We start from the raw sequence: 25,367 nt of genomic DNA on the forward strand, positions 1-25,367 counted from the left end.
GTCAGGGTTGGCACTACCTCCATTCTTTCACATAATAAAAAGACAAAGGCAGAACAAATGATCTATGTATAGATAAAAGGGTCTTCCTACTACTAGAGCCCATGCATCAGTGCCATTAAGATAACTGATAATCTTCCCTTTACATTTATATAAATCTCCTGCAGGATCTGAAAACACCCACTAAAATTTGAAATATTTTAAAATCTAGTCCTCTAATCAGTTATATACCGAACTCTTCATCTTCTGGATTTGGATTGACATTAAGAGCTTGAGAAATATTCCTGATGTTTCTCTTGCAGATTTATTTAAGTTCTACCTAAAACTATATTGACCAGAAGTACAGTCTTAAACTGAACTATAACAGGATGGACTGGCACGAAACCAAAGGTAAGACCTGTGCCTAAATAATTCCTCGCACGGCTAGCTGTCTACCATCTCAAAGTAAATGCTATATACAAGATAGATGACAGAAAACACAGGCTAACTAGCTGTATCAGGCAATCTGCCAACAGAGGGAGAATGCTGGATTTGGGGTATTTGGATGGAATAGTTTGAAAGTGTTGTTAAACTAACACCCAAGCTTAGGGAGGTTAAATAGATAGTGGTAATCTTGCCTAGTAGTTCTTGTGGCAACTACGTCTGGGAATATTTTTCCCTAGCAATCCCCAGTGGGTCGAGTGCCACTTACTTTCTCCGATATTCCTTCCAGCTCTAACTGCCCTTCTTTTCTCAACGTTAGGCTGCCATTCGTCACAAGGACACGCAGCGGGATCTGAAGAGACGAATGCTGACCAGGGCAGTGTGATTCCAGACATGCACCATAACGCACAATTCAGCCAGCCAGGGCTCTGCAAAGAGCAATGGAACTGACAAGAAAATAGGTGGAATTCAAGTTTTATTTTTTAATGCACCTCATTTCTAAATGGTTTTGATCCCGATCACCGGAGAGATCGCTCACTAACATACAGCACTGTTACAGTGCTCCAGCACTCCTAGACTGTGACGGGTGCAAACGGTTTCTGTAGAGGGAGAGATGCAAGCAACTCCATAAAACTTCATTCAGTTTTTTTCCCCCTCCCTTTCCCTTTCTCCTCTTTCCTTCACCTCTCACTCTGCCTTTTGCTGAAAACACTCTCCCCTCCTGCAGCCCTGTGGGGAACGCAACACGTGCATGGAGCCAGCAGGGACAGGAGCACAAGAAGCGAGCAGTCCATGACAGCCGGGACGCCTCCTTGTCACCTTAGGCAGTGCCAGGACACAGGAAGGGCTTAGACTGGATGGAGAGAGGGTCAGCAGTGCTGAAGCCAACAGTACAAGGGCATAAGATTTGAAAAAACAGACTAGGACTGATAAACTCTGGAGACTGGGGCAGGCCAGGCAGTAGAACCGTACTGTTTATTTGAGGGGATGATTTAAATTGTACACAAAAGCGGGGAGACCTGAACTAAAAATGTGAACACCACTGTGTCTGAAGGGACTTGCTCTTGTGGACCTACATGTTTGCTCCAGGGTGCTGTAAGCAGGGTCACATCCCCGGGACATCTTCTAATCCAAAATTTGCCTTCTGAACTTTGGCAGATTGGGATATAATTAAACGTTCAGGTATGCTGTGGAGTTTCCTAGGAGAGTTTGATTTATTTTATTGTCATTATATTGGCTGGTAAATATTTATTTCACAAAGCAGTGCAAGTCACCTTTTTGAATAATTGCTATTTGTATTGTCTACTTCATTTTACACTGGCACAGCATACAGCGCTTCTAGGGCATAAAGGCAAGATTTCCAGAGGATGCAGCTGCACAATGACTTAGGCCACTCTAAACTGGGGCTGAAGCAGTCCTAACTTCCCTTACCTTCCTCTTCAGCTCCAGCAGACTCCCACTCCCTCCTTGTGCTGGCTTGGACATTTGTGCAATGGCAAGATGAGACAGATCAGGGAGTTCAATTATTTTAAAACAGTCCTGCAAAACAAATCATCAACTTTTGACCAAAACAGGGACATCCCGGCCAGGGCAAGAGAGGAGTGGGGAGAAGTGGCCTGCATAAAAGGTGGGACCACACAGTCACGCTGGCTTGCACTAATGAGGATGCTCACCCCATGCATCTTGGGACATATTCTGATGAACACTTCTTCCAGCAGTGGAGGCAGCTACAGCACCACCTCCACCTTCCCAGCACTGCCCACTGAGCTATGCCAAGGCAACTGGGCACGGAGCTACATGGTCAGCCGTGCTCAGGAACCAGTCTAGATTAGAAGTAACCTGGCAAAATAAAAGCTGATTTCAACCTTATAGCGTCCACCTTACAGATGCACAAACAACCGTATGAGCATCTTCAGAGCTGTAGTAATGGGGAGAAGGAATCAAAAGCTGCTTAAGCCAGCACTACTACTAAAGAAGTATTTACCATCCCTCAATCTTATTTTCCTATGGACTCCAGCAGCCAAAAGCTACCAGATACAGCTGCAGCCTACCAAGTGCCGTCACCCCCAGCTGCCTCCCCCTCCACTCCTCTCCAGCCTACAAAAAGGTAGTACGAAGACCCACGCTGCAAATGAGATGGAAGCACAGTCCTCTGGGCACAGGAGTGGGCTCTATGACAGCAACCCAGGAACAAGGACAGGCTGCAGAAGGGCAGCAAGGACTGCAGCATTAAAATGCAGCAGCTGCTGGGTTTGATTTACATGTCTTAGAGAACTGGGGCCCATTATTAGAGTGGATGTACACCAGTCTAGCACGCCTTGCCATACTATATTGTTGTATCTGTATGTAGGTATGCACATGCTTGTGACTGATTCTCTAAATAGCCCATTGTTAGCATTCATATTACAAAGTCAAAACTAAATCAAAGTACAGGCTGGGTTTTGGCCTTAAGATTAAATAACTTTTTTAAAATTCCAAAAGGAGACACTAAATTCTACTTTTAATCACTTTTCATTTTGATCATATTTGATTTGTAAAATGTATTTGTCACATTTTTGCCAGACAGCATGCCTGTGCTTTAGCTAATACAAAGCACAAAACTCACACACACGCTGTCCGCACCATTTAGAGTGCACGTAAAAACAATTGTAGTCCGTCATTCTACTAAGCTATCGCCCACCTTTTAACAGTTTTGTTGAATACATACAGGAGGGTAATCATTAAATGAAACCTTAACACGAGCTATCAGTTTGTAAACAGAGCCACAAATATGGTATGACTGAATTCACAATTCAAGAAATTATATTTTTTACATTTAATAACTTTAGATTTGCCTATGTATTCATTTTCCCCACAATAAAAAAAAAATATTTAAAAAAGAAACACTTAGAGAAAACGGGGAAAATACCTGATCTGCATTTCTCTTGCAATTCCATTTGGACAACAGTATTTCCTAAACGTAGCCTATTCACTGCTGGATATGTAATTACCTTCAGTTCATAGTCTAGACATTAATGCTTTCGTAGTATTTAAGACTCCTTGTAACATGCTTGCTGCTTTAAGTAAGCAAGGCTAAATCTTGACCAGATAAATTAGCAAAGAATGCAATAAAAGCTGCAATAAAAGAACTTTATCCTCCAAACCTTCAAGTTGCTGCTAAATGAGATTTCTTTGAAATGCAGATCAGTTGAACTAGATTAGTGAATTTTAGCTCCTGTCAACATCATAACAAAATACAAATACAATTGTTCACTGGCCTTATCTCCATGCTTCCATCTGCTGCCTTGTTATTTACTTTCCTTGATTTACTATGCAGATCTAAATAAGACACATCAAGGAGGGCTTACAACACAATGGCTTCTTAAGCTTTACATCAAGGTATTTGAAACTGAAGCCCTGAAAGGGCTGCCATCAAAGACATATCTCTAATGAACTTCCATATCAGAGGAGGTTTGGTATTTAATACTGCTGTGAAAAGAAAAAGCTACAAATCAGAATGGCCTATGAAGGAAAATGTCTGCAAATCTTGATGAGATTAGCACCTACCAGAATTAATATCCCAATAAAAATGATATCTGGTTCCTTGAAGAGTTAAACTTCCAACCTTTGCAAAAATAATGCCTAGTGTCAGAATGGGAAAACTCAGCTGACAAGGTCGAAAGGTCAGGGCGGTTTTCTTTTTTCTCCGCAAAATGTTCAAAAAGCGTTTTACTGGTGGCTTGATTAAGATACTGTTGACAAACTAGCCTTGGAATGAAATAATTAACACAGTCAACAGCGCTACTATGGTACTTTCTGCAACAGCGAAATTTTAGACTATCTTTAAAAAATTAGCAGCAACTTCATGGTGAAACAAGATAATCTAAAATGACAGCATGCAACATTTGTTCATCAATTTTACTATTTCCCTTTTTCCCCCACAGCAATCTATGGCAGTGCAGGATAAAATCTTCTGTCAGTTTGCTCAAAAAAACAATCCTTAAGCGCCATTTCTATTACATGCCACAACCTTACTTGCGAAGTGCAATAAATGAAGAAGTTTCTTCCCCATGATTTAAACTCTATATATATCTGATAGATTAAACAAATATAAACAGCTTAGAAGTTTCCACAACCCACGCGTCACCTTGTGCAGCAAACCATCAGCTCTTCCAGCGTGCTGCCATTTGACAGGAATTTCTTTTGCTAGGCACCAAAGTAGATAAACAAATGATACTTTTCTTTCTTAAGAAAGCATTTCAATCATTTATGTTCTTCTATAGCAAGGGAAGATCCCACAAGCATGTTCCGTACCGTGGATCAATCAGCTCCAAACCGAAGTAGACATGTTGTATGCTCCAGTGCCCGGAAATCATGCTGCAGGCTTACCAGATGATGAAAACGGAGGTATGCAGTGTAGGGGAGCCCCACATGGCACCCGCTAGCTTCTGGGCATGTCAAACTTCACAACTACCCTACAGTCAATGACAGCAAACACCTTCCCTTTTCTTCTCGCCTCCAAACATACACTTGTCTTTCTACCCTCCTTCCAAATTACAGGCAGTCTTCCAGAAACAAAGCCCCCAAACAGAAGCAGCATCCCATGGCTACAGCGCAGAAACCACAGTTGTCTTTTTGCTAGATTTCATTTTGTACGGGCTACATTCCAGGCTTACTTACGGCCACGAGAGACCACTACCTTTCCCAGTTTAATGAAATATCAAAACAACAGATTTGCATATGTAGAAGCAGGTGCTGTAACAGGTTTGACTAGTCTTGACCTAAAGCATGTAAAAAAGATTTATCAGCAACAGCTGTCCCTAAGGCATTGGGGCTCTGACGGACAGTCAAAACTTTACCATCTGCACCGCCGTGTGTTAAAAATGACAATCTGAATTAAAAGCTGGTCAACAAACCTCATATAACTAATGCCTTCCATATACCCATCCATATGCTGAATTCCCAAGACACATAACACTTGGATTATCTATTATAAATACCAGTCTTTAAATCTAAATAAAATAAGACAGTCTAGGAAGGTGTGTAAAGGAATTCTAAGGGAGTTGCTACTTATTCAAGAAACAACCATTTAAATAACATTCTGAACATATTTAAGTTTGAAATGCCCCAAGTATTTCACATCATGATATAAACCTCTTTTCTTTTAATATAGCACTGTATCTCTTTCCAGAATAAAAAAACCCAAACATTCACAGAGACTAATTTGAGGATTTCTAGTGCTACAGCATTGTTTAGCTTGTGGATTATTAACCAACACAATTTTTGTTTAGCTTAACTTCTCTGAAGCTTTATCAAAAAAACCTGATTGGATAGCAAAACATTTCAGAGCACCTCTGTGTTCTCTGCACAATGAAGGTATTGCAGGGAAGGGAGGTGGGCAGTTTATGTTCTGATTTTTCCATATGAGAAGGAACTGTGGTTTTTCCCCCGGACCAGAGGAAGGAACCTCAGAGTCTGACCATGACCCCTTGGTGAACACAGTGACTTGTTCTGGAGCTATGCTAGCAGAAGGTAGCACCATATGCCCCGAGCCCCAACTTGGATGCTCTTTCTACAGTCTAATGTGCTTGTCAAAAGATGTTAAAATCACAGATTTACTTTCTCTGGATATACTTTATTATTGTACAAAGAAAGGATAATAATTTTTTTTATTACTTATATAGACAAGCATCCAAAACACACTTCCACCAGTTTAAACTGGGAGACCTTTTTTTATCGGTGAACAGCTTCTGAGGTGTTTAACATTACAGCAATCTTATGCCCAATATCAATCACAGCTATTGTAACTCTCATTGATTACAAACTAAGTACATTCTAAACTTTAGCTTTAATAACCTTCCTTCTCATGCAAGTCTGGAATTTCACTGAACTTTTTAAAATTTAAAAAAAATATTCAGAACAGTACAGATTTTATCACTGTAATACAGGCAGGAAAATTACTAAAATAAGAAAAAAATAATCCATGGGGCATATACTAGAAGCAAACTTAAAATAAAAGAAAATGTGCTTCACAAGGTTTCTAATGGTAATTATAAATGTGGCAGCATACGTAAATTCCTTCATGTCATGTTTTGTTCTTTAGTTTTTAGAAAAAAGAAGCATTTATACATATATATGTAAGTATATATTGCAGGCACTGCTGAAAGACAGGAAGTACTTTTTTTCTCAAGTGAATAATAAAACTACCTTGCAGAATTTGTGAGATTCAAATGATCCTTCAAACAGTTACAATTTCATGCAAAAACAATGCAGACTTGAAAATAAAGAAATGCAATTTATTTACTCACTAGGTTGTAACTGTCTGTTGAGAGCTACAGTGATCCCCTCAAGAGTATAAATATTTAGACAAATTTTAAAATGTGTATTATATACTTGACAGAACGTATTTACATGACAGCTCAGAGCTTAAGCAATCTGATCAGAAATATTTCTCCTATAAAACAAAGTCAAGTTAGAAAAAAAAGCAGCTCAGCCATGTAAAGAGGCTTGAGATTAAAAACATAACCATTTAGAAACAGATTAGCCATTTAAGTGTTTGCGTCAAAATTGCGATAACCTTCATCCTACTTCCCGATTCACTGGATCCTATGTATGAGTTTATGAAAATCGAAGATGAGCAGCATACGGCATTAACTCTGTGTCTTCTTTTACTGAGCCATTTAATTGTCTGCTCGTTATCTGCTGCCCTCCGCTCCCGCCATGCGGTGTCCGGGGCAGGCAGGGCCACCTCGGCGTGGCGGGGATGCCCGTCCCACCCAGCCGCCCAGGGGAAGGTCAGGGGCTGGGGTAGGAAGTCACCCCCCTCCTGCCCAGCACAAAGCTGGAAGCCGGCTCCGTGCACAACACTGCCGAGGTGATGCCCAAGAGTGACAGAGATGGGAAAAAGGCGGAAATAAACCTTATGCACCTTGTTGGCACTTAGGGGCGAGAGCAGACTCCTGCCATCTCCCTGAAGCCCTCTCGGCTCTCTTTAACACAGCTGCTGCAGGGGCTGAGGGCTCTTTTATCCCTCCGCAATCTACTGCTCTTTATCTTGGCGGTATTTAAACAAAGGAGGTATTTTGGGATCAGATATTGTGTCTCGGGGGTTGGCTAACAAAAGCAGTAACAAGCACATCCATCAAGCCCAGTGTTAAAACACCACCGTGACTGTCGGGGGAATCCTCCCCAACAGGACACCGCCAAGAGTGGGAGACTCAGGACCTCCATGTGGCCGAAACAAACTGCCAACGCATGAGAAACCCATGTACAGAAAAATCCAGTAAATAAACTCACAGGCATAAACTCCCACTGATTTCTCTACTTTCTGAAAGGGAGAGGAGCTTCGTAAGGAAGCAACAGAGCCGGCTCAATGCAGCCATCGGACACCTCAATGTGAAGTGCTGCCACCAAGTGCCTGGTGGCCCTGGGCACACCTGACAGGTGGGCACCCACAGCATGGCCACAAGAAGAGGTGGCACATGTAGGGAGCGCACAGAGAAGACTGGAAAAAAATCATACTGGTTAGTGTCTACTGTTCCTGAAGCATCAGTCTCAGCATTTAAGTAAGTATAGTGACTTCCTCCAAATCTAGCAACCTACCAGAAAAAAAGGTGTGAAAGGTTTGTAAGAACATATGTATTGAAAAGCTATCATGTGAGCCACCTGGAGGACTGTTCACAGTCTTGCCAGGGAAAACACGCACCTCAGGGGACCTATTTACATTAAAAGAAGATGCAAAAGCAAAGACAGAAAGAATTAACAAGGAGTGGACCCAGAGCCAAACAGTAAATTGGAAACACCTGATCAAAGAAATTAGGTTTGGGCCACCTTTACTCACTATTATGCAATACTAAAATCAGATTCCCCCTGCCTAACTTTAAACATGTAATCGCTACCTAATGCAGAGCTCCCAGCGGAGCCTGTGGCTCTCCCCTGTACCAGAAGCCAGGGAGAGTACTGTCCCAGTCAAGGAGCATCAGTGATGTTAAAGAGATGAATCCAGCCACTGCTAGGTTGAATCACAAGTGGGAGCAGACTGCAAGAACAATTCTTTGGAAGTGAGAAGGAATTGTTACATACTCTTCTAAATGTAATGCAAAATGAGTTTAAAAAAATTTCAAATTCAAGCTTAATAGAAAAAATCTTCAACTCCATATTGTAGGTCAATTTTTACAATGAATATGTCCTAAAGCATAGATTAATTTGCACAGATTTTTTTCTAGTATTTTGGACTGTTTAAATTCAGTGACTAATAATGTTGAATTCTGTGAATGTAAAGGTATTCGTTAAGTTAGCTATTTCACTTACAGAACGAAACATGTTTGATTATATTTAGCTATAATTTTCACCCTTTGAAGAAATCAAAATCTAGGAAAAGGTGGTGAAAAAATCTGATGATATTTGTTTTAAAAAAAACCCCAAACAAACAAAAAAACCCAATATCCCGGACATATGGATAAATATGTATTTGTGGACTATAAAAAAGCTTGTCAAAGAGATTATTCCTTATTCTACTCTCCTTTCAAATTATAAAGCAATTATTTAGATTTAATTTTGAAAACTGTTACCTTTTGTAAAAAGACACATGCCTTATAATGCACATAGAATGGTTTCTTCACACAGACTTGTTTACTTAATACATTAAGTAGCATACAGAGGTAATCTTTATATTTGCAGCATATAAAATCTAGATTATTAATATTTTATATTAGAATAAGGTGCCAATTAGTGAATTTTCAGTTACTAATCTCCCTACTAAAGTCTATTTCCTTTTTGTTTACATACAGCAATTCTCTTTTAGATTTTAGAAGTGGAAATCTTAAAAAGTAGAAAAATACAATTATAAAATGTTCTTTATTTGCAATTAGATTCCAAGGTTGCAAAATACTGTATCTGTCCCAATTTTACAGAACTGCTTAAGGCATCTGCCAACCAAGTTTCAAGAGGATTAGCTGTAATGAAAATGCAACATATGTAAATACAACCACATATTTAAATGTCAAATATTTCAAACACAATAGAAAAATTACAAATTCAAAGTTATCTTCCCAAATATATAATTCTATCAATTCCTTCCATGGCAGATAAAAACTTGGAAACAGCATTTTTATACTGTACGAAACACAATGTGGCAAAACATTAACTTAGCCTTCTTAATATACCTCATTGTTTAACTTAATGGGGAACACACAGCATACTCCACCTTTAACACCAATTGCACATACTTCAGGTTCATCTTGTAAATTCAGAAGAATCTTACTGCTTGTGATAAGCTAGCAAAAATAAGGTATGTTATGAACTCTAAAAAGCACCCTTTCCTTTACGCACTTTGGGTATCTTGTTTACTTGACATAATGTATATCATTAGCACAGGAGAAAGAACGCAATTACACAGGAAAATAAAACCATGCAGCTAAAACTCCTCTGACTTAGACATATTTTTCTCATCTCTGGATGTGGTACAACCTTGCTGTGAACTATTAGGTTTCCACTACTTAGAGACAGACGGTTTCATACTGCTCAACAGAGATTACTGCTGTCTATCTAAATAGGGCTTACAGTGGCATCAGCATATTTTATTAACTCAGAACCATAAATCCTATTCTCATATGCTCTCAAAGACCAATACTCCTAAGGGTCAGCTAAATTTACAACAGCTTGGCACCTACTAGGAAGAAGCTTCAAAGTGAGGGTATGGTCCTTTCTAATAGCCCCCCAGAAATTCTGGTATCTATTGAAGGTTTAAAAAGCAATACCCCATCCTTGATATTAAACGACAGTTTCCCAAGCGTATTTTTAGCTCACTACAACACTGCGGAGTATCCCAATATACTCTATAACGCCTCACAATACAGGTTTCCTTTGTGGTTCAAGAATTTTCCCTCCTTTGCATAATAAGCATCTATCTGCAAGCTAGCAGATCTTTCCACTCTTGTGACTGGGACAGTGAACACCTGTGAAAGAAAAATCTCCACATTTTTGAGAATCCAAGGAATATTCCTTTATATTGCACTGCATATCAGGACATGGAAGTGCTCTTATTATCACCAACAAAATTATTTTTGCATATATTTCTCTGCTATCCTCCAGCCTCACAGAGGAGCACAATTATATCCTGCATATATACTGTTAAGGACTGGATACCAAGATGAAAACAAAGAAGACGATGTCAAGGTATTAACAGCCTAAATAATACAAAAATTTTCAATTATATTCAAACTCTACAAACCAAAAGATCCATTTAAATAAATGGCCGTGTCTACTTACATGTACCTTTATTCTACGCCCTCTGAATAAATGGACCAACTGTCATAGGTGACTCCCAAACAATATTTTGACTTTACAGAAGCAATGATGCAGTTATCTAGATAAACACTGTTTGTTCACCGGGGTGCACCAAACATCATTTAGCCCCAAGCAATCTTCAGAAATACAAATCACATCCTAGTGCCTCCTCGGGGGAAGAACCAGCCTTGGCATCTCCCTCCACATCATTCAGTGACACTAAGCTCTGCAGGGCAGTCAAGCGGTTTTCACAGTGCAAGAAAGACAGAAGCACTGCACAACACTTTGCTGAACTTGGAAACGCTAGAAGAAAATACACATCTAACACCATCAATTGCTCTATTTTTTTACCCTTTTTCCCCCCCAGTAAGTGCTGTAAATCAAAATTCAATGTCATGAAGGTGGTCTTGCCCACCCTGTCAGGGCAAGCCCTGCACACGGAGGAGAGTCCTTGAGTCCTTTTCTAATAATGGATGACAAAGGTAGAATCAATCCATATAACAATAATTACTGTAGTGTTACTAGTATTAAATATATATAATGAAATAAGTCAATAACTCTTTAAAGATCTTCAAAGATTTTGCTATAAACAGCCTTATTTAAAAACACAGAGGCTGTTACCAAGGTCCTACAATGTGGGGGTCTGATTTTAGAGTAATAAACCAATTTTAAACAAGATCTCAAATTGAAGACCATTTACTATTTTATCTTATTTTTATTGTAACACAACACTGTTCAGTGGAACCACACTCTCAAATAACAATTTAACAATTCAATGCTATCACTGCTATGGAGACAGTGAGCTTTGAAGCCATTTGATCTCCTCATATCAAAACTGCAGTCTTGTACTGATTTCAGAATCTACTTAATTTGCTATTTTGTAACAAAAAAGTAAAGGGACTATAAAAAGCAAAGTTCCAGAAGTAAACATTTTGATCAACCTAATTCTCTTTAAAAAAACAAAACTCCTGCTGTTCTCTTTTAGAAAAATACCTTGACTTTTAAAGAAAAAGTAAGTGCATGTGTGTGACTTGTTTATATCAGTTGGAAATAAACCCCTCTTAAATGTAGAAAGCACAAAGTTTTCTTTTGGTAGGTTATGAATAATGTGTAAGGAAATGCATAAAACACTTAGCAAATCTTTTGACAATTTAGCAACCGTATCAGTAGAGCTGCTCAGACACCATGTGCATCACATATAGACTTCTGAAAAAGAAGCACCAACTCAAACGTGAGCATGTGACTTTAGCTTATAGAAAAGGGACAGGGTGCAATCATATGGCATGTAACGAGGTAGGTGTTGCAGTTATCTTGGTGTATCACCAAGAAATGGGAGAAGTGCTGAGTCGGAAACACTGATGACTGCTATGATGCGCATGCCAGCAAAAACATGGTTTGGAAGGAACTAATAAAGTGGTTGGCCCTCAGGAAAAAAAAATATGTGCACTAAATACTTTAAGCATGAAGACTTGTAATAAATACAAGTCAGCTACCCAAGTGAAATTACACAGAAGCTCCTTTCTTCAGATGCATCCCAGCCTGCATCCGCATGAAAGCCATACTGGCTTTGAGCAAGCTGCCACAGCCTCTGGTTTCTTCAGACTCTGTTGGTTATTACTAAGTTTTTCAATTAAGAGATTTCACAGTTGGGCAACTGTCACTCTGCCCACTGTTTTACAAGGACACTGTCCTCAGAGACACAATGGCCACTCACAACAATGTACCAATGTTCACAGGATTGTTTCTTGAGATGGGGCAAGCAGATTTAACAGCTCACTACTACCACAAAGGGAATACTCTCCCCTCTTCTTCCTCTGCCTTCCCATGCCAGGCATGGGCTCCCATTCCTTACCTTATGCCACCCTTAGAGCTCTCAGATCCCTCTGTGAGCCAATTCAGTTCACTGGAAAAGCAGAAATCATACTCAGGCTTTTTGCCAGGATGGTTTTTCTGCTCTTTTGCTGAGCGAATTTGACCCACAGAAGGGTCTGCTGATCTCCAGATCCAGCCCAAGAGAGGCCACAAGCCCACGTATGTGAGAAAAGGGAAGGGGGCGGCAGGCTGAGTGCAAGGGACCAGGGGGAAGCCCCTCTCCAAACTAGCAACAGCATATCATAAGAAGAGATTAGCTGTCTGTGAAACTTAACTCCACTCTACTCCAAACCTGATTAACCATCTCCAGTTCATTACCTGAAATGAGCCTATTTCTAGTTCGTTCATAGGTTCCCTCTTCACTTTCTCAAGCACAGGAGCTTTTTTCCTTCTGAAGACCTAGCTCAGACTTGCTTCTCAGAAAATGCTGGGTCTACTGTCCTGTATATGTCATCAAAGCATGGGCTACCCAGTAGCTCCAACACCTACTGCAACCCTGGTCAAACAAGCCCAGACTCACGCTTCTTCCCATCCTCATGATGGTCCCTAGCTAAGACACAATGGTCTCTAGGGAGCCAGGTGCCTTCACAGCAGCCTCTAATTGAAATAGCTGTCACATGTCCAACAAAAGGCTTTATTTGCCAAAAGCCTACATATAAAACATCAGTAACTCACAACACTACCTAACAGGCTCTGTGCAGATCAAGGGACAATTTGAGGGTTACAGTCAAAATGCTACTCGATCTGTCTCACAGTAAACTATCTAAATTTGTGTATCACTTCCTTCCAGTTTACACAATGGAAGTAAGCACGGGGTTTGTGAGTTACTTGTTTATGTACTTAGGAGAGGTGGGGAGGAAACAGAGAACAATAAAAGGAAAAAAAGAGCGTGTTATTGAGCCACCGTGTGTCCCATTATTATGACTGCTCTTGGATTTACCAAATAGATTTACATACAGTTTTACATACATACGTAGGTTAGTGTTAGGCTCACTTTAAGTCTGTGTTAAAGCAAATCCCCCAAAAAAAGGAGAGAAACAAGGCTACTTTGTCTCTAGTGTGTGCAAAGGCCACTGTAAACCAAAACACCAGCTCAACCCTGAGAACTCTTAAATCATTTTAATAAAGTTTTGAAAGAAAAGTCTTACACTTCCAGAAAGTCAAAGAGCAGGAACTTGAGCATAGAGGTGGTATCTGGGCACGCATTTGGAGAACAAAGCACCATTTGGTCCTGCTAATAAACTGCAAGCAAAACCCCCAGGTAGACATTATCTAAAGGTTATCTTCTAAGTTGTAATGGCCAAAGATCTCAGGGGATGACAGATAGGCAAACCAAAATTATGAAAGTAGTAGAGACAGGTTTCATTGGTGACATTGACAGGTTTCCAGGCTACTACCCAAATCCAAATTAACAATGATTAAGCATTTTCTCATCAACAACAGCTTGAAAAGCTGTTGTTCAAGCTTTCAAAGCTTGAAACTAAGCTTTTAAAGGTTTTCAGTACACAGGACCTTTTACACAGACTTCCCAACTCAAACCTGGAACATAATGACCCTCCTTTACGGAAATGTGGCTTTCGAGAATAATTTATTATCAAGCTAGAAGCATACACTGCCAAGCGCAACCCAGGATCCTACAACGGACACTACATACTGTGTATTGCCAAAGAATCTACAGGAGGCTGCAGGTCCAGATCTAGGCACACACCAAGCTGCTGATGCATAAGTTTCCTGGTTGCAAACCCAACTGTTTATTCAGTCCGTTTTGATTCTCCTTACTCACAGCAAAGCACAGACCAATTTTTTATACACAGCAAATACCCACAGCTCTTCCAGAGAAGCATCTGTCTTCTCCCCTTGACAGCTGAATTAGTTCGCTATTAGAAGTACTACCTGTGGTACTGGGAAGATGTGGATTCTTTACAACATGCAGTATCTAGAAAAGTGTAAGATACTGTTTTGAGCAGAAGTACATTTTTATGCAAATTTAGGCATTATGGCAAATTAAACCTTCAATAAGGTGACATTAGTGACTCCTGTAAACTGCAATGCTTTACATGATAACCTAAGATTAGAGACATTTTGTCCGGGGGAAGCAGTCCAAGTTTCTTGTTTAATCTTACCAGAAACCCAAATGATCTGTCACGTGACAGTCTTCCTTGTTTACCCTCTGAAGTCCTCGAAGTGCAGAAACTACCTGCAAGACAGCTCCAACAGCAGATCTGTGCTGGGTGACTCCAGCTGCCATCCCACCATAGCTGAAGTTTTATCTCCTTGTTGAGCACAGTCCTTCATGACCTCCTTCCTTGCCAGCTTGCTCCCTTCCACATTTACTGGACTGCTGGCTGGACTGTTTCAGAACAGCATGAGACAGCAGAAAACTAACACTGCAAATAAAACTACAATAAATAAAGCAAATTTACCAACTTAACGTACTGCAATGATTTAGCAAAGTCCAAGGAATACTGGAGCTGATGCACAGCAATTAGACTACACTGAATTGAGACAGTATCCCAGAGTTTTTGTATAAGTAATCTCAACTTCTCCACCTTCTCTCAACCTCTGGTTTCTCTTACATTATTTTTCATTCCATTATTTTAAATTTACAGAACTATCTTTGAGATCATCCCCCTGACAATTCTTCATATTTCTTTCCTAGTTCCAGTCCCTTCAAATATTGCTCCGCCTTTTGTATATCCATCAGAAAGAAGGGCAGCTTTCACACGGTACAAGCTGCAGCTCTCCTGCTTTCATTCCTTCCGTTCATATTCTTTATCATTATGTTTAGCAGAATGAAGGAACACTACAGGTTCCTACTGAACAAAGAGATTTACAACAAAAATAGAAAACTGAGATGGCATTAAGGCACTAGAGTTTATAGGTAGCTGCAGGAGACAAGAGCACAAGAACACCTGGGAAAAAGTAAGGTATGACATTTAATGCCAAGGGAGTAGTCTCTCAAAAATCCTTAAAATTTCTCCTTTCAGCTGTCCACAGTACCCAGCAGCTACAGACCTTCTGATGTAAAACATTTCAAAGGTATATCAAGAAGCTCTACATGGATACAAGGGATTTTATTATAAGCCAACCAGAACTAAAAATATGCCATTTCTCTTGCAAGAATATTTTTTTTACTAGCTTAAAACTTTTTGTATTAGGCCAATAATATTTGTACAACTGAGATTCACTGTGGCGTGGCCAGTTCTCAAGATGTTATTACAAATATTCTTATGCCAGCTTTCATAGATCCCATGTAACTCTCAATGAACTTCATGCCTCAAAAAAACCCGCCCTGTACTTCACCAAAGATGGAGTACACTTCAAAAACACATAACTGAAGTTTCAATCTATGGACAAGGTTTTTAAAAATATCAAAAATAATAAAAATTCATACATTCTGAGGCCTCTGAATTTTATGAGTTCCTAAAAGCATGTAATAACATTGTTTGTAATGAATGAACTAATTTTATGGTCCCATTCTGATTCTGAAAGGTGACACATGTAGCATTCTTTAAATAACTGGGACCAAGACAGGTGAAAAAATGTGGTGCTTTTTTTATAAAATTGAACCTCATTTTGTTACAAGGCCTAAGGAGCGATGCAGAAATCCAAGCAAAAGCTGGAGAAAGGTGAAGCTATAAGGGTCATCCTCAGTGCTAACTAACGCATCCAAGTTTACAATGTAGGATGTCTACAGAAAGCTGGCATTGAATCGAAGACCATGTCTGCACAGTTACGACTTTTAAGAGGGTTTGACTTGTATACTAAGTTTTAACAATGTTACATCATTTTGTCAGTCTCGAGAGTATGGGAACTAGGAATTCTTTATAAACGAATGTTAAAGACCTTTGTGCAGAAGGAAGGTGCTACCATCAAACCACAGAAGAGGTGCAAAAGGTAAGCATTTCTTGCCAGGGGAAGAGTCCTGTCTCATCCCTCTCACCTCCTCCGTTCTCTGTAGGTGTCCATTTGAATGCCAGCACCAAGGGAGGCACGAGGTAAAAGAAAGCCAGAACTTTGATGGCACTTCCCCAGAGCTGCTTACCTTCATGAAGCCCCAGCTCCCCAGATGGGATGGCAACACTTGCAAAACAACTTGTTATGAACGTGGAATCCCCACTTGAAATGCAACTTCAGAAATTTATGTAGGACAGACACAAACAAGCAGAGAAACACTCAGCCACTCAGTTTAAACTAGAATTCTGTTTTCTTTTATTCAAGACATCGTGTTTCTACCTAAAGCATGATGTTAAGTCCTTCTGAATAAATCTATTTGTTATTTAATATTAAGCATATTAAGTGTTGAGGGCAAGGTGAACATGAGTGGAACAGACACACTTATATCATGACTACTTGAAGTGGTGTGCGGAGGCAGCACCAGGCATGCTCGGGAACAACAGGACAGGCACAGCACAGTCCAGCTCCTACAGGGAATAAATGACCGAGACAGAGGGAGCTACACCTCAAAATATCATACACAGGAACCAAAAGGAGTCAAAGAGTAGTTATTGGATTGGAAGACAACTTTAGGCAGCAAAAGTTTATTCTCTGTGATCCTACCATTGTTCACCATTCCTTGCCTTTGTAAATCCAGGCTTTATGTTACCTAGGAATAATTCTTGTAGTCATCCAATGATTTTCCAGTATCCAGCAAGATATACTTCAGCTTGCTTAAATTTCAGTCTATAACTTTCTGTGGTTACTGTAACTTGTTAATTAGTTTTGCTTCTTTAAGAATATTTAAGAGCCACTTTAAAAATGTGGGCTCAGACCTTCTTCACTGGATAGCAGAACATACATAATGTCTAACGAAATAGAGTAACAATACACTCCAGTAAACATATAATATTTTAACTATATGCTATGTGATCAGGCTACCCAGTGGAACCATCACATCTATCCCCACCTATTTAATGCTCCCATATTTCAATGCTCAACAGTAACATTTCATCAATTATCATCTTAAGTCAGTCTTCCATATGAAACGGCACAGAGTGTATAATTGAGCAACCAGAATGTATAATATCCAAATAACAATCAGTATTACATTTCAAACAGAAAATGACTGGCAGATGACCAATTTGCCATTACAACATCAGTATCAAGGTTATACCTAACCTTAAGGACCAAGCCTTCAAGAATAAGTGACATGTAAGAAAACCAGGGTGTTTTGTTCCTTGAGGACATCCAGAGCAACACTGGCAGTGGTCCTATGCTGACATAAGAAACAAATCAGCGAAAAACAGTGGCAATGAAAAAAACCACAAGAGCCAGCAAATACCATCTCTCAACAGCAGATCAAACTCAGCAGCTGAACAGAAGGTAGTAGAGGACAAATTGATTTGAGAGTAAGAAGTCATGAGGTCCAGAGATAGCTGTTATTGAATGATGTCTCTTTAAGAGACAGAATACTTATTTCCTGTTGGAGGATTCAAGTCCACCTTCTCCATGCATGTTAGACATTGACATTCTGTTAATTGGCTGAAATAGTCTGTCATTGCTATTTTTAGTAAAGAAGAATAATACCCACTTTCTTCAGGCTTCATGTAAATGCACAACCCTATACAGAAAAGGGGAGAGGGATGGGAAGGGGGGGACTGAGATTCTGCCACACGCTCTCTTTATCGCTGCCTTCCTGTTTTCACAGGGGAGAGCAAATTCATCAGGGGCTACACACATTTTCTTTCTTCTCTCTTCTCTTTGGTGCTGATGCTGACACACAGAGAGATTCCACCAGAAATGGCAGCACTGTTAATTATCAAAGGACACCCTGGGCTGAAATTGTGCTGGTACATACCGTACCCCGCACCTTCCTGAGCTGCAGTGCTGTGCTCCACAATTAAAGCTTACACAGCTTCTAGCCTTTAGAGTTCTAGAAAATAATTTTGAGAATGCTGAAGGTTACTTACCAGCTATTGGAATTTTTCATGGTGTGTAATCCACAGGTATTTTCACACTTGGAGAAATATCTTATTGCTTGAGAGTAGAGAAATTTTCTCCTTTGCAGGATGAGTAGAAGATCTGGTTTCATGATGAGTGAGTGAGAATACCAAGAAGGGCATTCCAGGTGGCATTTTAGTTCCCTCTCAACCACAGAGAAATGCAGAACTTCAAAGAACCCAGAAGGAGATGGGAAAGCCAAGCAAAACCAAATGCAGATGAGGATGATTATTATATTAAAGTATGCAAACTTTATTTTTCAGTTGAATGACAGTCCACATTTACCCTTACACTGTGAATGGCACCAAGCCACTAAGACTCCGTCATAAATTACCTAGCAGAGGACCTCAGAGGCCTCCAGGCAAAGAACACCACCACCAGCAATCAGTGTCTCAGACACCACATAATGCCTGATGAAGATGTGGACGCACTTCCACGTGGTCACTCAACAATTATTTAGGCTTCAGTAGAGAAGTTCCAATGAAGTTAAAAGACCCTGCTTTGGCCATTCACTGCAGATCTTGACACCAAGCTCTATTCAGTTAGAGGACAGCAACCACACAGAAACCTTTGATGCTTTCAGCAACAAGCGTAGAGGCTCTGCCCATGCTAATAAACCAAAAGGGCCAAGTCATACACTCAGGTGTTTAATCTGTGAACACAATAACATAGTGCTCACTTGTACTGCCCTGACATCAAGTGTCTGAACAAGGACACTTGCAGGTCTGAGGTTTAGGAGGAACAACTGGGAGATTAAGATAAAATGCAGCCACAAATGGAGAAATACAGAAGCTTTCATCTACGCATACCCAGCCTTCAAAAAAATGTGTATGGAAAATACAGATTTGCACTTGCACCACGCTTCTTGCACCTTCACGGAAAGGTGGAGCCACAAGTGGGCACTGAAGAGGTTGCAAGGCAATCCCATGTGGCTGTACATGGCTAGGTTTAAACCAAACCAGCCACTGGACAAAACAAAGGTAGGTTTAAATCAAACCAGCCACTGGACAAACATCTTAACAAGCCTAATAATGCCTTTGATGAACCTAAAGAAGAAAAGGCCAGGAAATGGAGGCTTACTCTTTCAGTGAGAATAAGCAGAAAGGCATGACAGATGGGCTTGTACACAGCTATGGGAGAAGAAACTGGAACTGGTAACAAACATACATACTAAATGTCAAACTCCCCTCTCTAGTACTTATAGGGACTGGTCTAACTGAAGTAAAGGGTAATATTGTACTCTCACACAGAACCCACAAAACAGTCAGAAAGCTCTCAGAAGTCTTCAGCACCTACACAGAGACAATGAAGTACTTCGGGAAAGTGGCAGGAGTCAGAGAGACTAATCTGTGGCCAACAGTTATGAGAAATAGCAGAGATCTTGCAGATCTTCACCACAAAATGAAGAAAATGTAGGCATTGTAACAGTCTCAGATATTCTGGAGAACTGTAATGACCAGGGCATGGCTTAGACTTCTTTATGGCCAGAATTCCCAGCAATGTGGCGACTAGATGAAATCCTTCCAACAGCCCACCTGAGCAGGGTACCACAAATGCACTGAGAGAGAGCTTGCACCCTGACCTCACCTTCAGCAGAAGCATGAGCACCTCCTTCCAATGCAGGAAGTAAAACGGATCTATGCTAGGCTGACTTCCCCTTGGAAAGATACAGATGAGGCAATCAGATCTCCTGCACACCCTCAAGAAATGTGACTCTGATAGACCCGGCAGACAGCTGGAAGATCAGGGAGAATAGCTGATCCTTTTCTCTATGGACCAATCATATAGGGCCTTCATGGAATAGAGAAGGTGTTGCATATTTCTACTTGGGCATGCCATCCTTTGATAATCTCCAGAGCCTGGAAATCTCATGTAGATATATTTCAGAGGCACTCTAAGCTTCAAAATAAGTAACACGAGGCTCATGCTCATACAGACCTCAACCCTGTGATGATGAGATTTATCCTATGGAGTCCCCAGGCCAAGTCAGATGTGCCAGCATCACTATCTGATGGGGGAAGGAACTGGAGGAGTATTGTCCTGTGGCCTGATACTGCCACCACAGCAAAAGCTTCCCATACTTTGAGAAATGGCAGCCAGCCTGCTGAAGGGATAGAGAGTACGAGAGCACACGGAGGGAGACATATTTACTGTTGCATGGTGTGTGGCACAAGGCATCGCAGAGGTTAGATGGGAAGTTTATTGTCAGAAAAGGAAAGCACTAGGATCTGTTCACAGACAAAAGACCTCTCACAAATTGAGAGTTAATAGTTTCTCCAGTGATCCCAAGGATTTACAGTAATATAATTTTTGATTCAAGTGTTCACCTTGGGACCCAGATGCTTGGAAAGAGACTGAGTCATTTGCAGAGATTCAGGCTTTGCACCTTTGTGGCACCTTTGATCAAGCAAACAATTGTAAGAGTAAATGAAAAAAGGCACAGAGAGACACAAGAAGTTAACAGCAATGACTGCCACCATGATGAAAACTCTGAGGGCTACACACAGGGCATATGGTAAGACCCTGAAATTAACACAGTTATCATCCGAGGAGAGAATAAATTATTGACAATGGTTCAATTTCTAACTATATGAAAGTATGCACCTACAATACGAAAAAGTTACAGACTGCCTGCTGATCAGCCAGACAAATGCTACCTAATTCCATACAGAATTTCAGGCATAGGAATATGGTGCCAAAACACTCTTTTTTTTTTTTCCAACAAACAATCTCCTTAAAATCCACTCTACTTGGGTGTGCTGCCACTGCTCTAAGACATCTGTGATGTAAAGAAAAATCCACCCACAGATAAGATGCACTTTCACGAAAAGGGTGTCTGAAAAAGGAGACAGAAGTGGGGGATACATGGTGAGCTGGATCACAGAGTCTCTGTTCATCATGCCTGGTCCCCAAACATCTGATGGTTTTTTTTACCAAGATGGCAGCAAACCTGTCCATCTAGCAACAAAAAGAGAGTGGAAATAGACATTAAGGCAGCAGACAGCTAAGAAAAGCATAAGATCCTGGGCCCAGCACCCATCCTGCTGCCTGCCTCTACACCATGACTTAACAGAGAGCTAGTGTCTAGAGTTGTCTGCAATCTCAACCATAGGTTCAGCTGTTCAAATTGCCATCTGGAACAGACTGCCTGAAGAGTGCATGGGGATCACTTGGAGCCTTGTTCCTGACAAAATACAAACTACTTTATTAGGATACATGGAGACATGACCTAGGAACTGGGTGTCCCTCACAGCTTTGCAGGAATATGGAACTTCACTTGTCCAAGAACTAAGGAGAAAACGTCTAATAGGAGGTCCCTGGCAGACACGTGGAGCCAAGATGAAGTTCTAATCAGAAGAATAGACACCACAGACTGACCAGAAGGTTCCATCATAGTTAGAGACTAGGAAGAATGTTCTGTCAACTACCAGTGCCTCATAAGACATCAGAGTGCAGACTTCCAACATGTGAAGGGTCGCAATCTGAAACAGGCAAAATCTTCTCCAATACTCTGATTTACAAGACGAAACTGTAATGATGCAAATGAACACATTTATTTCTTCACTCCTGTAAAGGTCTAAAGACCCTGGTCACTGAATTGCAGCGTCATCCTTCCTGAATACAGCACCTGCTTCCAGGGGTGAGGAGTTAAGAGGGATGTAGAGCAAGTCCACATTCCCTGTAGCCTGCTGTTTCTTGCAAAGTCCTCCTGGTGGCAGAAGGAGAGTAGGCTGGAGCAGAATGTCTGGCTGTAGAACTCCCTCCATGGAGGCACTCTCATGCAAAATGTTCATGCATCAAGCTTTATCATTCTTCTACCTCTTTATTAAGGGGAAGTCGAATATAGTCTGTGACCACTTAAGTAGGTTCTTGTAGGAGAACTAGTCACCATGGTCCCCCGTACACTCCCAGTGCAGGAGTAAGACAGGGGATCCAGATATCATCAGCCACCAGACAACACTGTCAGGGTCTGAAAATCTTACACACACTCATGGGTGAAAAAAATTTGATCTTGAGAAGGCAAATAGGAAAACCTTTTCCTGCCATAGGGCAAGAAGAATGACAAGTAACTGTTGCATCATTAGCAGGCTTTTTAACTCAATAATGCAAACCACTTCTCGAGAGATTTCTGTATTGACCAGATCAATACAAATTGAAACAGTGATAACTCAAGCAAAAGCCTTTATAAAGGAGTTATATATAGATTTGAAACACATTTCTCAAATAATATTTGATAATATGTAAATATGCTTACCACACGGATGCAGATAAAGGACATTATGGAATGCCGCAACAGGGAATATTCACACTCACTTCAGAGTAGCAAGACCTTTTATTCAAAATTTTCATTTCAGATATTAACTGAACATCAAATCACACAGGCGTATGGCGTTAACTTCACAGTTTATTACATTACTTTATTTGCCGCCACATCTCTTTTTTTCACATAAACATTTCTCTTACGTTGCTTTGATTTTAAAAATTCAGTTACATAACTAGTGTTTGATGATGAGGCAACAAACAAAACCACCAAAGTTTTAGGACATTATTGGGGGAAAAAAAATCAAAATTCAAACCTGCTGAGCAGCACACTCTTAGCGATGTCAATCTGCATTCAATTCAAAAAAGAGTAATGCAGGCTCATTATTGTTGATGTTATCATGTTAGGCAATAGTGCTAGTTAAAGATAATAGTATCTCAACTCAACAATAGTAGTAAAGATATAGCTAAATTAGACCACATAAATAATTCATTACAAGAGGTCTGATTTTGCATTATTTCTGTATTACTTTTAAATTGCAGGTTACTCTCATGGATAGCGGAGATTGTAATTTGAAGACGTTTGTGGTTTTTGGAACTTTCTTGGGCAGTATATTATTGTCTTGCTGTTAAGAATTAAGGAATTTGCAGTTCAGGGTTCCCTTCTCCATACCCTCAAAGCAGATCACATGTAACGATGAAGAAAACAGTCTATGTTTTTAATCTGCAAGACTACAAGATGTCAGCCCATTTGTAAAACCTTCTCTTACATATAGACAGGCTTCTCTAAATTATTGAATTTTGAAAAAACCGAAATTTTTCCAAATTACTTCCAAATAAGTGGAATTACTTACAGAATTAACTTTTTTTGGTTAATAACTCAATATGTTTTAGAAGTCAGCATAGCAGTTCCATGTTTGCTAGTAAGAACATTTTCAATCTAAATAATCAAAATGTATACGCAACATATTGAAATTATAAACATTTTAAATGTTTTAAAATAATTATACTCATCAGCACACAACTTCATAATTTTGGTAGAGCTACTTCAACAAAGTTTTATCAAAACTATGTGGCAAAAAAAATGTTATTTTCTTTCACACACAGACACCAAAAGGAGGTTTACTGGAGGGCCAAAATAATGATTTTGCATTCCTAAATACAAGATGGTATTCCTCCAGCTCCTAAATACATTTTTCTTCCCCAAATAATAAACCTAACCTTTAAAACATTGTTTAAAATTGCAGCCTGTACAAAAAAATGTTTCTGCCTTCAGCCTAGAGCTCTTTTGTATTTGTTTCTGTTCTCCTTCAGGCCGAAGAGGTGCAGAAGTCACCGAGGAACGGCTACACGCTGCTCTCCCCCCAGGAAAGCACAACTCCCCTTCCCTGGCTCCTCTCTAGATGCCCCGAGCTCTGCCCCTGCCTGCGCAAGCAGAGAGGACAGAAATGCAGGAAGGAAGCAGAAACCCCTTTAGGAGAGGTCACTGCAATCAGTCCCATGCAGACAGTGCTGCCGACTCCTCCCAAACCCACTGCGCCAACACTCAAGCGCCTTTTCCTGCTGCAGTGCCCATGGCCGGATGGGACACCCTCGCTGCAGGCTGTCCTCCCAACCCTGCCCTCCCCCGCCCTCGCCCCGGGATGGGCTTCCCAGCACTCGGGTGCACCTGCTGGAGTGGCCACCACTGGCATCGAAGTACAAACCTTCTTTAATGCAAGTTGAAGTCTAGTAATACACAAAGGTAGGTGATATTTGTGGATACTGGAGATAAACAGCTTACATGCTGAAAGTCATAAAAAGCTTTGGAAACAAGCAGTCCATATGTGTTTCTGGAGGAATGTTATGTATCAGAAACCAATATCTACCAAAACAGGAGAAATCTGCAATGGAAGTTTACCTTATACGTTCCTTGAACTATGGATGAAGTAACTTAATCTCATCTTAAAATCCAGTGCCACAGATATACAGAAACAGAAATATAAAATAATGAGACTGTGTCTCAAACTGCTTAAAATAAAAAGTTTTATGGATAGAATATACCATATGCAGTATTGAGTCATCTCTAAGTAATGTTGGTCAAGTCCAATTAAATAGAACACATAATTTCAGTGAACTGCAATCATCACTGTTTAAAATTAGCATAAGTACAATATTAATTAGGCATTCTTAGAAAGCAGGACGAATCAGTTGTGAAGGAGAATATGAAATAGCCACGATTAAAAAAACTCCTTACAAATCTTCTGCAACACTGTTATTATAGACTAATTTTTTTCTTGATTTGACATGCTAAAGGTTACTTCCTATGTGTAAGACACTACAGAATTTTTAGACTGATATATCGAAGTACGACAACACCATCATATTAGGCAACTAAGCATGTCTCTTTTGCCACCCGCCACTTCTGTCAGCTATCCTGAGCAGTTCACTAAACCTTCCAGTGGAAAACAATAACATGCTATCATTTATGTTCAAATGATATGCTTTTTAACCAGGATCTGATAAACAAGCTCTGAAGCACTCCATTAAAGCTGTCCAGAAGGGCTGCCACTGCTTCACTTGAATGAGACAAAGTGTACAAGGCAGCTATTAATTGAACAGAAGCAATA

At 40.2% G+C, this 25,367-nt stretch overlaps 1 protein-coding gene across 6 annotated transcripts in view; it reads right to left on the reverse strand.

The window, feature by feature from the left end:
* FOXP2 (forkhead box P2) overlaps window positions 1–25,367 on the reverse strand; it is a 441,997-nt gene that overhangs the window by 375,751 nt on the left and 40,879 nt on the right. The window contains exon 2 of one of the 6 annotated variants that reach the window (XM_064447173.1): window positions 1,852–1,959. The exons of the other annotated variants lie outside the window; for them this stretch is intronic. The gene's annotated coding sequence lies outside the window, so the exon portion shown is untranslated. The remainder of the gene's footprint in view (window positions 1–1,851; window positions 1,960–25,367) is intronic. 6 annotated transcript variants of the gene reach the window in all.

Source organism: Phalacrocorax carbo, chromosome 1 (assembly GCF_963921805.1).
Source record: "Phalacrocorax carbo chromosome 1, bPhaCar2.1, whole genome shotgun sequence".
NCBI lineage: Eukaryota > Metazoa > Chordata > Aves > Suliformes > Phalacrocoracidae > Phalacrocorax > Phalacrocorax carbo.